The sequence below is a fragment of the Barbatula barbatula genome, assembly GCF_947034865.1.
Source record: "Barbatula barbatula genome assembly, chromosome: 11".
Taxonomy (NCBI): domain Eukaryota; kingdom Metazoa; phylum Chordata; class Actinopteri; order Cypriniformes; family Nemacheilidae; genus Barbatula; species Barbatula barbatula.
This window is the reverse complement of record NC_136774.1, coordinates 14,049,520-14,065,210: the sequence shown is the minus strand read 5'-3', so window position 1 is coordinate 14,065,210 and position 15,691 is coordinate 14,049,520. Positions and strand designations below refer to the sequence as shown.

General features: G+C 37.0%; 1 protein-coding gene across 1 annotated transcript in view; it reads left to right on the top strand.

Annotated features, from left to right (window-relative positions):
- grid2 (glutamate receptor, ionotropic, delta 2) overlaps positions 1 to 15,691 on the top strand; it is a gene marked incomplete at its 5' end in the record, with an annotated part of 127,323 nt that overhangs the window by 62,130 nt on the left and 49,502 nt on the right. The window lies entirely within an intron of this gene.

Here is a 15,691-nt window from a genome sequence, read left to right as displayed (position 1 = left end):
AGAATTCCATGTAAGGGGACTCGCAGTGTATATAGATAGAAATCGCTCATTATAAGGAAATAAAAAATAACACTTCATTACGTAAGGTCTTTATACACCTCTGAAGACATATTTGTGTAGATTATATTGCATTGTTAAACACAGCACCTTAAATAATGCTACAGATATTAATTATAACCACAGCTGATGATGGATGAACTTGACTACAGTGATGTATAAACATATGCTGAATTGACCAGTTTCATAAATGTTGGGTAACAGGTTTCACAAAATCTTAATTTAAGAAAATATCAAATTTCTCAGGCTCTTAAGAAGTCAGGAGACTGTGATGAAACAGGTTGCATTACATAATTTGTGTGAGTCTCCTGATTACATCAGTCTGTTTCAAAAGATAGGAATAAAGTTGACTTTTCCTTGAAATACTGAAGTACACGTAAATGTTGAAACGTTGAACTTTTTACTTTTATTCATGGATATTTATGAGTAAATTCCCGTTCTGAGATTAATGTATGTACTTCTTACACCCTCGAGTAATGGCTACAGAATGGGGGAAGGTTTAGCTCTCTTATACTATTTAATTGTCGTTTTCACGAATAATGAGGATTAAATACTATCGTTTTTACATCTTGCACTTAGTTAATCCGTTCAATCCGTATTATTGGTGTAGTTCTTTACATTGTATCTAAGTAGACCCTTGACCTTGTGAATGACAAGAATGAGTTAAAAATATATACTTTTAAGGATATATAGTGATAAATTATTCGTTCAGCACGTAGTATAGTTCATTATGTCCTTACTGTAGGCTGTTTGCTGTTGCTAAGCAACACAACAGCTAGGTGCATTAATATAGAATGTGCAGGTTGTCTGCATTTTACAATGCACCTCCTTCCATCAGAGTTTAGAGGTGCAATTGTTTCATAAAATAATATTTGAACATGGGCACACATCTCGTGTGTGGCGGATAAACGATGCAATTTCCTTAAAAATTATATTACAAAGCAATAATCGAATAAAATACTAAGTTCCTTTGATAAACACTTCATTTCTCCATGGTAAGGTTAACATTTGCATGGAATTGCCCTTAACCAAAAGTCAGTAAATACACATAAACTGGTTGTAATGATGATGATTATTATAAGACAGCATAATTGCTCCCTTGTATCCGGGTCCATTGCAGTTCTAATTGCAATCTCCGCTTCTTTATGAAACACGCTCATTATGTTGAAAAATCAGGTTATTAATGCGCTTTCATCAGACCACCGAACCGAGTTCTAGCGCATTTTAGGATTAAATGTTTTAATGGAAAGGATTACAGTACATGCCGTGGGATAGACTGTGATGCCAGAGCACAATTCAGAATCGTACACACGAATCCCAGTGTGCTTACATGTGTGTTCCCCAACACTTAAAATATCACACGCCTGCTTTTGTCTTGTAGTTTTGTTTGATGTTTCGAGGAGAGCTGGTTGTACAAATAGATGAATTCATTAAAACGAGAGCGGGAGAGAAGATACATACTGTAGCTGGAATGGCATTGCTAGAGTCTGTCTCTTAGATGAGACACTTTCATCTACCTCACAAAGACCTTTGCTTCTCTCCTCTGATGCTTTTGTTTTGTATATATCCTTAAATGAAGGCCTTTCCTCTAGCTCAACTGGTAGAGCATAGCGATATCAATGCCAATTTTAGGGGTTCGATTCAAAGAAAAGGCACATAATGATTACAATAATACATCCATGTGCTTGATCGCATGTACAGTAAATGTATAAATTGCTGTATTATTTAAAATAATCGAATGCCATATATCATAATGTACATTTCTTTACAGCCATTCTCAACTAATGGTCACGACCATCTCAACCCATATTCGGATTCAATTTGACTCTTTGTTAGGTCGCCACCCGACTTGATATCAAACATTGAATCTGGGTCCCAAAGCCAATTGACTAACCACTGTGTGATACATGTGATATTCTGTTTGTAGTTTATATTATCAGATTTCTTAAGATCAGTTAAAGCCTGTCACACGTCAAGCTCCTTAAGCCTTTTCCCTTTATTTTAAATCCCCCAAGAGTTTCTAGAAATGTTTCTCATCTGTTTGCATTTGTAAGTAAAACATGTAGATTTTGTTACTAATGCTGAGCCCCTGATGTCTTAAGCTCACTAAAGGAACTGCTTTAATTAGCTTGGAAAATACATTTGCTCTCTAAAGATCAGTTAGTTGATCTCTCTGTAACCTTTTTTGCGTGTGCTGTTGCTTTCTAATGCAGCATAATTCACTGTGCATGTATAATGCCTCGTGATCCAGATAAGCTTTTTTACTAATAACACCTTTGTACTGTAATGTAACACCACAGGCGTCGCGACACAATGCGAAAGATTGTATTGAATAAGCGAAGTTTAGATTTAGACTTATTGTTAGTGCCTGGGGTACAGCAACTATAAGTTTTCCCTGCGCAAACTGCACATACTGTGTAATTTTGCTTTGAAAATTTGTATACCGAGTGTTTTCTGTTTGTCACCTGTTCAGGTTTGTAATAATAAAAGTTCAATTTAGGTTGGATTTATTAGTTGTGCTTGCTCAGGTTTTTATCATGCATTCCCTGAACAAACAATCCTCAGAATTCAACTTCAGCATGTACTCATCCCACTGTTTTTCTACAAATCTAAATGATTTTGCAGACAGTGTGGTTTATTGAGGCGAGATGAGCTCTTTTTTCTTGTGGAATTTTTTTGGTTAGACGTTTGCACTTTGAATGTTTTTACGTGGTCGGTATTAAAATAAGTGGGAGAAGTTTTGTGTAATTGCATTGAAGGAGAGACCACCTGAAACATGTCTGGCCACTGAAATATCTCAGAGATATGAGTCTGGCCTTTTTTAAGTTGGAACACTAAGAAATTACTCGGTGCACCTTGTCAAAAGCATAACAGTTCCCTGGCAACCGTCCTTAACACCCTGGCAACAGTCCTCAGCACACTGTGACATTGTGGCAGCAGCTATTTCATAGGCAACACGTAGTTATTCAGAAAATGTCAATTCTGCTGTTAAATAATATCCTGGGCCTTATTTTGCAGTAATGGACCTTGGCTTTTAGGAGCAATCTCTGTGTGAGACGTAAGGCACATTTGTTTCTTTCCTTTATGCATTTCCTAAAAGTGGGCAAGTACTTTAACGGGATAGTTCACCTTAAAGTGAAAAATCTGTCATCTTTCGTTCCACCCTCATACCAAACAAAACTTTTGCAGTGTGTGACACTTTATGATGAACTGAAATGCAGCTTTTTTCACATTTTCAACTTGATTATCAACTTGAATAATGAATTTGTGCAAAAATCATATATAACAATGACTTGTTCTTTTGAAGTTTCATTTTCACAAGTTTATTGATAGGGCGAGGTGCAAGATTCCAGACTCTGTGGAGTCAACGTTACCCACTGAGACCCTGTGAATGAACCTGTCAATCAAAAAGACAGTGTCGATGTGTAGTGCAGATGGCTCAATAGGAAGGTGCAGGCTGTGCTTAGGGGATTTTTCCAATCAAGAAGTGGAAAGTGTTTTGGGAAGATGTGCAACATATGGCTGGTTTTCATGTACGGCCCCAAATGATTAGCTGCTTTTTCTTCCTATTTCTTTAGCCTGCAAAGTACATTATAGAATATCTCTGTGTGCTCAGAGATACAATTTATACAGTCTTGATAAACAGTCATGCCTACCGTTTCCTTAGTCCTCCACAGAATCGTACTTTTATTAAATGAACTATTTATTGGTCTGTTTTAGTCTATTTTGTGCATTTATTTAACATTATATTTCGATTAACCACTTAAATGTATTTTAAATGAGTATATTGATGTCAAAATCCAGTTGTAGGTGAGGTCTGCCAGGAGTGTTTGGTAGCAGTGACTTCCATTTTTAAAGACTTCAGGTTTACAAGTTATTGGCAGAACATGATATCAGTTAAAGGGATAGTTCAACCAAAAATGAAAAATCTTCCATGATTTACTGTCTTGTCATTTCTTTCTTCTGCAGAAAACAAAAGAAGATATTTTGAAGAATGTTGGTAACCGAACAATGGTAGTACCTATTGATTTGCATTGGTTTTGTATCCATAGAATTGGAAATAAGTGAATGGGTACCGTCGTGGTTCGGTTACCGAACTATCCCTTTAATTCAGAGTTCTATGGCAGGAACGATAGAGAGAAAATCATGATAGAGGTTGAATCATGTTGGCTTTTAAGTCTCTTGCAATTATATAGGTTTCTGTGGCACACATGTTCACTTACTGCAATTATAATTGGACATTATCAGACATTGTGGACTAACACACACGGATGCGCAGTTAACGTTGTGCTGCGTTTCTCCCCCAGGCTGCATTCACACACATCTGCTTAACTCCTCCCCCAACCAACCCTTACACACACACACAATCCCAAACGTGTGGTATCACAATGAATATAAGGGCCACGGGCCCCTATCAGCTCTTTCATCTCGGCTCTCCTCTCTTATTCCTTTCATCTTCATTCTGACTGAGCTCCCCATCCTGCCTCTCCTCCTCTATCAAGTCAAATATGAAAAGCGCTGTACTCCAACATCGTAGATTTCACTCACTGTCTGCTTTGCCATACGTCAGTATGAAGAGAGACATTATAATGGCTTTGAAGAATCCTCTTTTTGTCTGATACTTAGAGCAGTATATAGAGGAGAAAAGAACAAGCCGTGTTTTTCCTTTTCTTGCCTTTTTACCACATGGCCTTTGCCTTATCACTGACATACAGAGACCCAGCACACATGGGCTCCTCAGCAGGACACAGGATTTACTCTGTCTACCATTAGCTTTAATCTGTACAGCCATGGGCAAGGCAAACCAACACGTACTCAGTGGCTTGTAGGTCTTTGCCTTCACAGCATTTGAGCTCTTGGACAGGGAAACAGAAATAGACAGGCAAAGTCAAACCCCAAATGACCCTCCAGTCAAAAATGAGACAGACTGTAAAGACATTGCAGGACCACTGTTGGAAATGTTGCATGTTTGAGATGCTTAGAGTTATTAGCTACGTTTTTCCTTCCTTCACAAATTATATTTGTAAAGTTTTTGACTTTAAAAAATGAGGCATCTTAGTATGCAGCATAATTGAGATGGTTTTGCAACAATCTTCGCTTTGGGAGCGCTCCTGTGATGCCTTAAAATGCCTTAAAACGCCACAACAGACAGCACACAAAGAGTTTGAAACAGAGCAAATCCCTCCACTGACCATCTCACTCTCTCTCTCTTTCTCTCTCTCTCTCTCTCTCTCTCTCTCTCTCTCTCTCTCTCTCTCTCTCTCTCTCTCTCTCTCTCTCTCTCTCTCTCTCTCTCTCTTGCAATGTTAACTGATTTCATCATCTGCTAACACTGCTGTGCATAGAGAGGCTATGAAATGCATGCATTACTGGAGCACAACTCGCCACTATATATGATTCATCGGTCACAGTGTGAGTGTGTGAGGGAGATTAGTGTATCATTTCAGAGCTTGCTGAGAATCGCCACTGGGATCCAGCCGTGCAAATCAAAGTGCAGATGTAAGTCACATTAGCAGTACACAACCCATGTGTGCTGTGTAATGGCACCTATAGACCATAGGCATAAACAACACTGTCCAAAAGGACTTTTGTTTGTTGTTTAATAACGTTAGTGTAGCATTAAAAAACTGAAAGCGGGCGTGCTTTTGCAACATTGTTCAACAGTACAAATACATTTAAATTAAATATGTATTTTTAGGGTTTTATATATATATATATATACAAACAGTATAGCCAATTATTTAAGTTTGGAAACAATATGTAGTTTCTAGAATTTCACATTTACAAAGTAACCAGTTACAAAGTTTCTTCATACATAAAAATTGCTATATTTTTTAGAAACAGTGTACAGGTTCTTCACAGTTGGCGGTTTTTCTCTTTAGATAGAAAACACAAACACACACAAACAGCGAACTAACAGACATTGTTGGGTACATGAAATGGACTACTGTTATAAAACGTATACCGGCACCTCACAAAGATAATATTTTATAGTGTTTGTTATTGTATATTTGAAATAAAATCTCATCATAATTTAATGTAATTGAGCATCAGTTAACAACCTGGAAAGCATTGCATACTGTTTCTTTAATATCTGTTTGTCAACATTGCAACCGTGTGTTACAGTACGTCCTTACACTGCCTTACAGATCACATTAGCCTCTGCTGTTACTCTGTGTTAGGACACACAAACCAACAGGTCTCTTCATCCCCACTAGAGTCTCTTGTCAGAGCTGTGTTTCTTGTATAATTGGTGCAGATCTGTTTCAAGTGGATACTGTTATGAAGCTATAAGAGGATACAGTGGCAGGAACAAAGATGAAGGCGGGCGGTTGAGTAAAGCTGCTTGGGGAGGGGGGAAATCTCATTTACTTTTTTCACTGGGAGCCCCATGCAGCCCATGCGAAAGATTGTTAATTTCCAGCATCACCTTAAATTTGTGCTTTCATTAGTCTGGCCCGTTTAGACGGCCTGAGAGAGGCCGGACCCCTCGGCTGCCTGGACTCATAATTTTTATGCCTCCCCGCTGACCTAATCTAAAGGAGTGAGGAGGTGTTTGGGGGTTACTGCTGCTCTTTACATTATATGATTCGCAGCCAATTTTCGCCCTTACGTCTTTGTTTGGTCTAATCAGAAAGTGGGTGGCGCGGCATAAAAAGTTGCACAGAGCAAAAAGCTGAGACGTTATTAGTTGTCCCGCCTTGCTCTTGATAAAGGTCACTGTCTTTGGGTGGGTGGGTCGATTTCAATTCGTCAGTGCTTTAAGTTAAACTCCTCAAATTGTTTTGTTCTTTTTTGTCTGGAAAAGCTTTTTTATTTCCTTTAGCCAGACTGACTGTGAGCAGGCATGCATGTTAATAAAATCCTTTCAACTCCTTTTGCATTTTTTAAAGTTGGAATATTGAAAAATCCACGAGCTCTTAATTTAATAAACACGTATAACCTTGCCTGTGAAAACCCAGCTAAAGTTTTGTGATATACTGTTTTCTACATAATGTAAAGAACATTCTGTGAAAATATAACCTTGATCTTTAATATTGAGTAAGACCATGTCAAAAAAAATGTATAATTGTTTGGGGCTTCAGGGATTTTTTTGTGCCAAATAATGAAAATCATTATATAATATTTAATATTATTAGTTTGAAAAGAAAGTTCTATCTATCACGCTGCTGTACTTATGTAACCTCATATCTCCATATGTTGTGTTTTTATCTTTTGTCATAAATCATTATTATTAGTCACCCTTCATGTTTATCACAGGGTTTTGTAAATATCGAACTAATAGATGAAAAAAAATAGTATGAAAAAGTGCTTGTCAACGTCGACAAATTTTGACAAAATTTGTTTGACAAATTTTATTTGAGATAAAATACTGTGTTTTTTTCCATTTCCTGAAAAACAGCGAATTTGGACATTTAAAATGTACATTTATTCATTTGGCAGACGCTTTCATACATTGCTTAATCCTATACATTTTGTTTTTTAAGTATGTGCAATCCCCTGGGATCGAACCCACGACCTTTGCGTTGCTAACGCCATGCTCTTACCTAATTCGTTTTTTGAGAATTTGTCTCGATTTCATAAGCAGGGTCACATATGCAGATTCTCTGAAGAAATATTTGACATTCAGACTCACTGTAGAATAACTGAATATAGCTTTATGTAGTTCAATTTTCTAAGATACACTTAGAGCTGCCAATCATTTATTTTCCAGCATTTTTAAATGTTAATTACATTTCTGCCATTTCCACTCTATCCATGTCTTTATCCATGCTATATATTTCTATAGCAGGTTACATAGACCAGGATGCACACTAATTACAGTCAGGGTAGTCACTTACACACCTCCCTCAACATACTCCACACCATATTAAATCCAAATGCTGAATATCTTCAAGAAGCAGGCTCTCCACATGCCGGTGGGAGGCAGTTGGTATATGCAGCAGTGCCGTAATTGCTCGGTTCTCGACGATTTGAGTGGCTGTTAAGGTTAAATGGTGTTTGAGGTGTGTGAATGAGTCATAGTCTGTGTAAAATAATAAACGCATGTGAGAATGCTCTGTGGCAGTATGGTTCTTCTTGCGTCAGAGGAAGTGAGAGATTCACATTGATGGACAGAGCTAATATGAAGATAGTTTGCAGTTGTGTAACGTACGTATGCATTTCTTTACATTTGCTGTAAGTTTTTCATGCAATTCTTTTTTTTTTATTGGATTATAAAGGAGTCAACTCCAAGAGTGAAAAGCATCCCCGTTGGCTACCACATGAAAGTTGAAAAAGTGTAATAAATGTGCAGCTTCGAAAAAACGAATATACCAGATTTGTATTATTTGAATGACTAGATTATTTTAAACGCTGAAAAAAATTGAAAGAATAAAGAGTGTTATTAGATGTCCAGCTGGCCACATCTGCTCATGGTATCAACACGCAATCTCACATTTTCAGACAGTCTTACCGCATCATAAGTTTAGACCTCAGATGTAAGTGTTGCTGTCATAATCCATGAATTATTCACTGTACTTTCTACTAAAATAAAGTGTACGCCATTGGCATAAACTTGCTCTTGATGAATTCTGTCACATCAGCACTGTGTGACTAAGTGAATTAGATCCAAACACCATCCAGGAAGATTGGAAATGGTCAGTGACAGCTGGCCTTTCTGGATAGATAATTTATCTGTCAATCATCTGGGCAATTATAGCAGCATTCGCTCAAAAGTGAGTGCGTAGAGTCTGACTGACTCGAGGCAACTTTTGATGCTACATCTTCACCTGCCTCTGAAGGATTTCAGATCAGCCGGAGGAGAGAGCTAGTTTTGTTTCATTGACGCTCCGCTTCACACGGCTATTCTCTGGCCCGGGACTTGCACGAGAGGCTGGGTGTGTTTTCTGTAACCATGGCCTTTTGAGTTCATAATTCATTCTGCCCACCCAGAACATGAATGACGCAAATGACTCATCGTAATGAAATAATCAGACGCTCTAAATGAAAAGCCTTTTGGAATTAATTCATGAGGCTCTGCATCCTCTGCCCTCCAGTTTCTGATTAAATAAAATGAGAAAAATTGACAGTGACAACGAGTGGATTAAATATTATCCACACTCCGACAGACAGTGCGGCTTTAACTGGTGTCAGTTAGCGTGTTGATTTACACAGGCCTTTTCGTGGCAAAAACACCAATCAAAACGTTACTAGAATTTTATATTATAGTGTCAAGAATAATTCACCTGTCCACCAGAGAGAAAATCCATTTGTAGGGTGCAGGGCTGTAGCTATCGATTCTTTTACAAAAAGAGTATTCTTCTGATTTTTCCATCGATTCATCGGGTAATTCGATAATAAGTACTTTTTCTTTATTAAAGAGGAATACTAAATATACAAGAGAAATTTAGTCAGGTCTCTTAAAATGAGTAAAAACAACTAATTGGTTTTCTTTTTTAGAAAATGTTTAAATGTTATTGCTTAAATTGCATACATTAAGCTCTGTGAAAACTAAACCCATTTAGTACATTCCATTGCCATATTAAATTCAAAATGTAATATAATATAAATGAGAAACATGAATAAAAATTGAAATAAGATTTTCATAGGTAAATAGTTTACTTCAGCTTATCATGATGCATTTAGTTTATTTAAATTAGTTTTAGTTTCTTGTTGTACTATTAAAAGTTTGATATTTTGCCCAATAACAATACTGTAGCTAACCAGACTTTAATTTTGGCAGGTTATCGGAAAGACGTGTGTACTGCAGTTAAATGGATTAAACAAAGTAGATTTTTTGTATTCCTGTTTTGAATTCCTGTTTCAGCCCTAGTAGGGTGTGTATATATAATATATATATATATATATATATATATATATATATATATATATATATATATATATATATACAAATATATAAAGAGTTTATTTTCAAAAATCATGTTTTCATCTTTTCATTGTTTTAATGTGTTAGTTTCTGTATTTGTTTAGTTGTTATTACTTATTTAAAACTCAACTGAAGTTTGATTGATAATTTATTTATTTTATGTAATATTTTTATTTCTATAAATACATTATTAATAATGGTAAACTCTTCAATACTATGCTATGGAATAAAACAAATGTAATTAGGATGTGAAAAAAAATCCCAAAATGTTAGTCTTTGTGTAGGATTGTATCAGCCTGCTGTCGAAAGGGATAGTTCACCCAAATAGAACACCATCTCCAATCATTGATTCACTTGCTTGTTTTTTTCTTTAGAACACAAAAGATTTTGTGTCCATTCAATGGAGGAGGTCAGTGGAGTGTTATTTGGTTACCAATATTCTTCAGAATATCTTTTTTTGTGTTCTGCAGAAGAAAGAAATCATACGAGAATCATGAAATAAAATACATTTTTAGGTGAACTATCCCTTTAAGGTCTCAACTTGGTTGCTTTTAGACATTATATACTGTATGGTAAAGATCAAGATGCTCGGGCAAGTAGATGAATGTAGCAAGCACCACAGTATTTACGCTCTTCAGTGAAAATACTGATGCCTTGCTTGGTTGCCCCTACACATTTTAATGGAATGGGAGGAAGTGCTTAAAATATGCAGTTTGTAACGATTTTGCAGTAAAATATCCCAAAACCACTTGGCCAGTGTTATATATTTTGTTTAGCTGAGTACTAACAATATCTCAAATGTTTCAAACTACTTGTAAATCGTGAGAATATCGCCATTCTAAACAGTGACACAGGGCTCTGCAGTCGCCTGTCAATGCCGTCATATCCGCGTTACCCTTTGTTCATGGTCTATATAGAGTTCATATTAATCAAAGGCCAGGGGAGAGATTAAGTTTAGCTTTTATATGTGTCCCCATGTACTAATGTGGAAAAAATGTCTCACAATAGCAGAAATGATAAAAAACGTATAGAAAACCAAAAGTATGGTTTGTTCTGCATAAATGATCACTTTTCCTTTCTGTATTAAGAGCAATAAGTAATGAATCCTCCCAAGTGAGAAAGTAACACATTTTTCTTGTTGATACAAACCCTTAAATGATCTCGCATTTATTGATTCTGAAAATGAGAAACAGACCAATGCAAGTGGAAAGTATCTGCTGAATCAGTTATTTTCCTCCGCTTAAAAGATGTTTCATTTCGCTGAAGTCATCAAAATGTTTTAGTTCAGGTAGTTTATTTTATTATTATAGTTAGTATGCAACTTCTGAGGTAACACTAAAATCATCCACTTCGACTCAGTTCTCAGTTTTGTTAGAGAACGAGATTGAGTGTTGATGAAAAATAAGAGGAGTACGTAATGCAATTCAAAGTCAATGCTCTCAACTGGCGATGCTCCAGATGACTAGTCTCACAGATGTGCGTCGAATCACTCTGGATGATCTGTTCTATTGAAGGCATGCATAATGCATGGCATCTTTTTCCTGAGTACCCACTACATGGAAGGAGACCTCTCTCTGGGCAAACTCGCTTGTTTTCTATGCATTTCAATATCCACTTGGGTCAAGTGTATATTTAGGATGCCCATTAAGTGGGGAAAAGTGTAAATAGTCGGAATGCATCTCCGTCTTCACATTGAATTGGTGATACTCTGTTTTGTCTGTAGTCTGCTGTGCGTACTTCAAACTTATACAGTTGCGTTAGCTTCAATATCCAAACCACTTAATGCTAAAATTATATTGTTAAATCATGCAATGCAATAAAATTATATTTATTGAAAATGTTCTCAATTTCTTTCAAGAGTTTCGGAGAGGTAACAGAACACCTGTCTTATTCAAATGAGTGAGTCATGCACACGCGTGTTCTCTTTCTTCTGATGTGTATGAATAGTAATTAAAATGGTCCTTGTCTTTGCTAGCTAGGGTACTAATTATGAAACATCTGAAGGGGCATGTAACAGCTTGAAATATAAAATTCATGAGATCTCAGGTGATAGACTTGCATTGTAACCGATTTAGATATTCTGTAGTATAACACTCCTGACAGCTTGCACGGGTTAGCGGGTCAGCCGTGTTTTTATAAACACCAGTTTTTAAACGAGAACAAGGTCATAGTGGGACTTGTCGTAACTTTGAAATGCAGTGTACGACTTGTTTAATTAGATCCTTTACTGACTAAAAGGTCACACACATACATGCACCCATGTTACAGCATGTAGGCTTACAGTATGATGAACGCTTGTGATGTTTGAATGATGTTTTCTGTCAACAGAACGTGAAAAAGATGTCCCGATGTACTCCTACATGTAATGACATTCAATCAAACTGTGTGCGCAGACGGATAACAGCGGTTCATACGGGATTACAGATGGATTACTTGACAATATGTGCAGCGGATTTGAATCGACAATTTAAAGGCAGACTTCTCTGTGGAAAGTTACATTAGCATAGTTTCCGACTGAAGACTTGTCATGCTACTGAATCAGTTTTAAAGCTTTATATTCCATTTTACAACATGTCTTTCAGGAGACCTGAGAAAGTGGGTGGGATGGGTTTTCTCTGTGTGTGTGTGTGTGTGTGCGTGTGTGTGTGCGTGTGCGCGTGCGCGTGTGTGTGTGCGTGCGCGTGTGTGTGTAGGATGAACATTATTTCAGTGTGGCCCATTCCAATATCTTGTAATATCCTCGCTAAAAGAAATGATTGGAGAGTGTAAATTTAAATCTAATGGACTCTGTCTGTAATATTCAACTGCTCGGCTGGTGAAACAATGATTTAAGTCTTACCTCTGGAAAGGCAAGGCTAATACATTTTCTGCGAATGTATTCTTGTCGCTTATCCTTCAAAGACCAAGAGTAAATGCAACTGCAGTAAATTATACGCATCCAATGCGACGGGGGTGCTGGACCAAGAGACACTGAGGAAAACTTGCAAAGCTTTTTATCCTGCACACCTTGAATACTGAACATGAAAAATTAATCTCGACTCTGCAAAAACAAGCCAGCAGAAATCTTTGCATCAGTGTTTACTGAATCTGTCAGAAGCTGCGTTTTGCATTTGCTAGAGCACAATAGAAGTTACAACGCCATTCTGTGACTCATGCAGATTATTTGGGTTTGTGGGTGCACATACACATTTCATGATCGTGTGTGCATCTGTGCACATGCATGTACGGTCTTAAAGAAGTATTCAGCTGTATTTAAAGGAAGTGAGACGGAAGGTCTTGACCTTTCTAATGAGAAACAACAAGCTTGCTCACTGCCTTGGGTCAGGCCATAGCTGTTAGCAGTCTAATTGTTAAAGGTGTAGTGCCAAAAAATATTTTGAAATATCTACATGAAATATTGAATATTGCATTAGTCGATAAAAATTAAAATGACAAAAAAGCTGAATTTATGCTTAGGCAAGGCCTATATTTATATACTGTAGCACATTTCAAACACAGTGGTAATTCAAAGTGTTTACATAAAGGTTATTAAAATAATCTAACAAAAATAACCACAACAATAATAAGACAAGGAATTTAAAAACCTTTAAAGTGATAAAATTTGATTTAAAGAAGTTAAGAATAAAATGATTGTACATGAAATACGGTGCAGTCAGATCGGATAAGTAAATGCACAGCTAAACAGATGAGTTTTGAGTGTGAATTTAGATGTTGCTAATGTTTTAGCACATCTGATCTCTTCTGGGAGCTGATTGCAGCTACAGGTGGCATTAAAGCTAAAAGCGGATTCCTCTTCTTTAGAGTGAACCCCATATATCTAACTGACTTGATCCTAATGATCTAATTTGTCTTTTAGGTTTATATTCAGGTGTAATATGCTGGTGTAATATGCTCAGATTTTCTGGTTCTAGTCCGAATCCTGGCAGCAGCGTTCTGTATGAGCTGCACATATCTTATTGTCTTCTTGGGAAGGCCGGTGATAAGACCATTCCAATAATGCACCCTGCTGGTAGTAAAGGTAAAAAAACTTTCTCCAAGTCTTGACTGGAAACAAAACTAAATTCTTGGTAGCGCTTTAACACTCCAGAATCACAACAAGATTCTTTGCATAGCTGTGATATGCAATTTGGTTCTTTTTCATTATTTGACTCAGTGGGAGCATATACAGGCTGAACAAGAGTGGCACAAGAATTGAGCCTTGTGGGACTCATTGACGTCCACTTAGACTTATGCTCCCCTATACTTGCATAATATCCTCTCCCATCTAAGGATGACCTGAACCATTTGAGGACCATCCCAAAAAGACCGACGCAGTTTTCTAGTCTCTCTAGAAGTTGTTATGATCGACAGTGTCAAATGCAGCACTGAGATCTATCACTACCAGCACTGATATTTTGCCAGAAACAGAATATAGGCGAATATTACTTATTATCTTTATGATTATCCGCCGGAAACCCAGATTGAAACTTGTCCAGGTATCTATTTGAGTACAAGTAGTTGTTCAGCTGGTTAAAAACAACCTTAGAATACGTCTTGTATCATTTATGTCTATGTGATCTAATGCAGTGACATTTTTAAAGGGATAGTTCATGCAAAAATAGAATTCTGAAACTTAATCGCCCTTGTGTCATTAAAAACTTATATATGTCTTGTATATGACTTTTTCTTCTGATGAACACAAAATATATTTCTTTCGGTCCATACAATGAAAGTCAATGGGGACCAGTGCCGGTTGGTTGCCAAAGTTCTTCAAAATATCTTCTTTTGTGTTCTGCATAGGAAAGAAAGTCATCCAGGTTTGGAATGACAGGAGGGTAAATTAGTGTGTCTTCAGTCTCCGAGTACTTGTACCTGCTTTCTAGTTATAAGCTTCTAGAAATATGCTATCGTCAACTGCTACAAAATGTGGATCCTTGCTCCAATGTGGTGTAATAAATGACAAGCAGATATGACAAGATAAACTGCTTTGAGCATGTCCTAAGATAGCTGAGTGGATGGGGGAACACAGAGAGCAATGTGTGTGCAGTTTGGCTCTCTTGATGCATTTATCAGACAACAGTGCATCAGCAGAGTGCGTTTTCTCACCCCAACATGCATCTTGAACACCTCTGTCCCTTCACAGCCCCATGCGCTTCACTTAGCACGAAGCCATTTATTCGAATGAGAGTGAAAAGGGAGCATTGAGATGTTGTCACACTGTGAGCTATGTATCATGAAAGGAAAAACATGTTTTCTTTCATGTCACATTTGTGTCATGTAGAGTGGTCTTCATTTAGACTGTAACATGCAATTGCGCTTGCACATTAAACCTGCTCTGTGAAGACCAGCATGATTTCCATGCATGATTTATCCAGCTTTATTGTTGGTCTACGTAGATGGTGAAGATGGATTTTGCAAAGCAGAAAAAAAACAATAAATGTATAAATTAGAATTAAAACTATAAATATCTTGCATTTCTTTTCAGTCGTATCTTTTTTAACTTGATGTTACTTTTCAATAATCAATGAAATATTTTTACTGTTTATTAATTGTTTCATATGTTGTATGAATACAGTCTGTTGGTTTTAATACAGTATGTTTCTCTTTTGTTATCTTAGTTTTTTGTGTTCTGTGATCATCAGTTTTTATCCCCTCTGATCTCAAATGCATGTTTTCACTTGCCGCATTCCTGCTACCTAACAACCCAAGAAATCAGTCTGCCACGTCACTATTTGCGATACTTTTCATGTCGAGGTCAAAGCGACACACGAAGCTCACGTCGAGTGG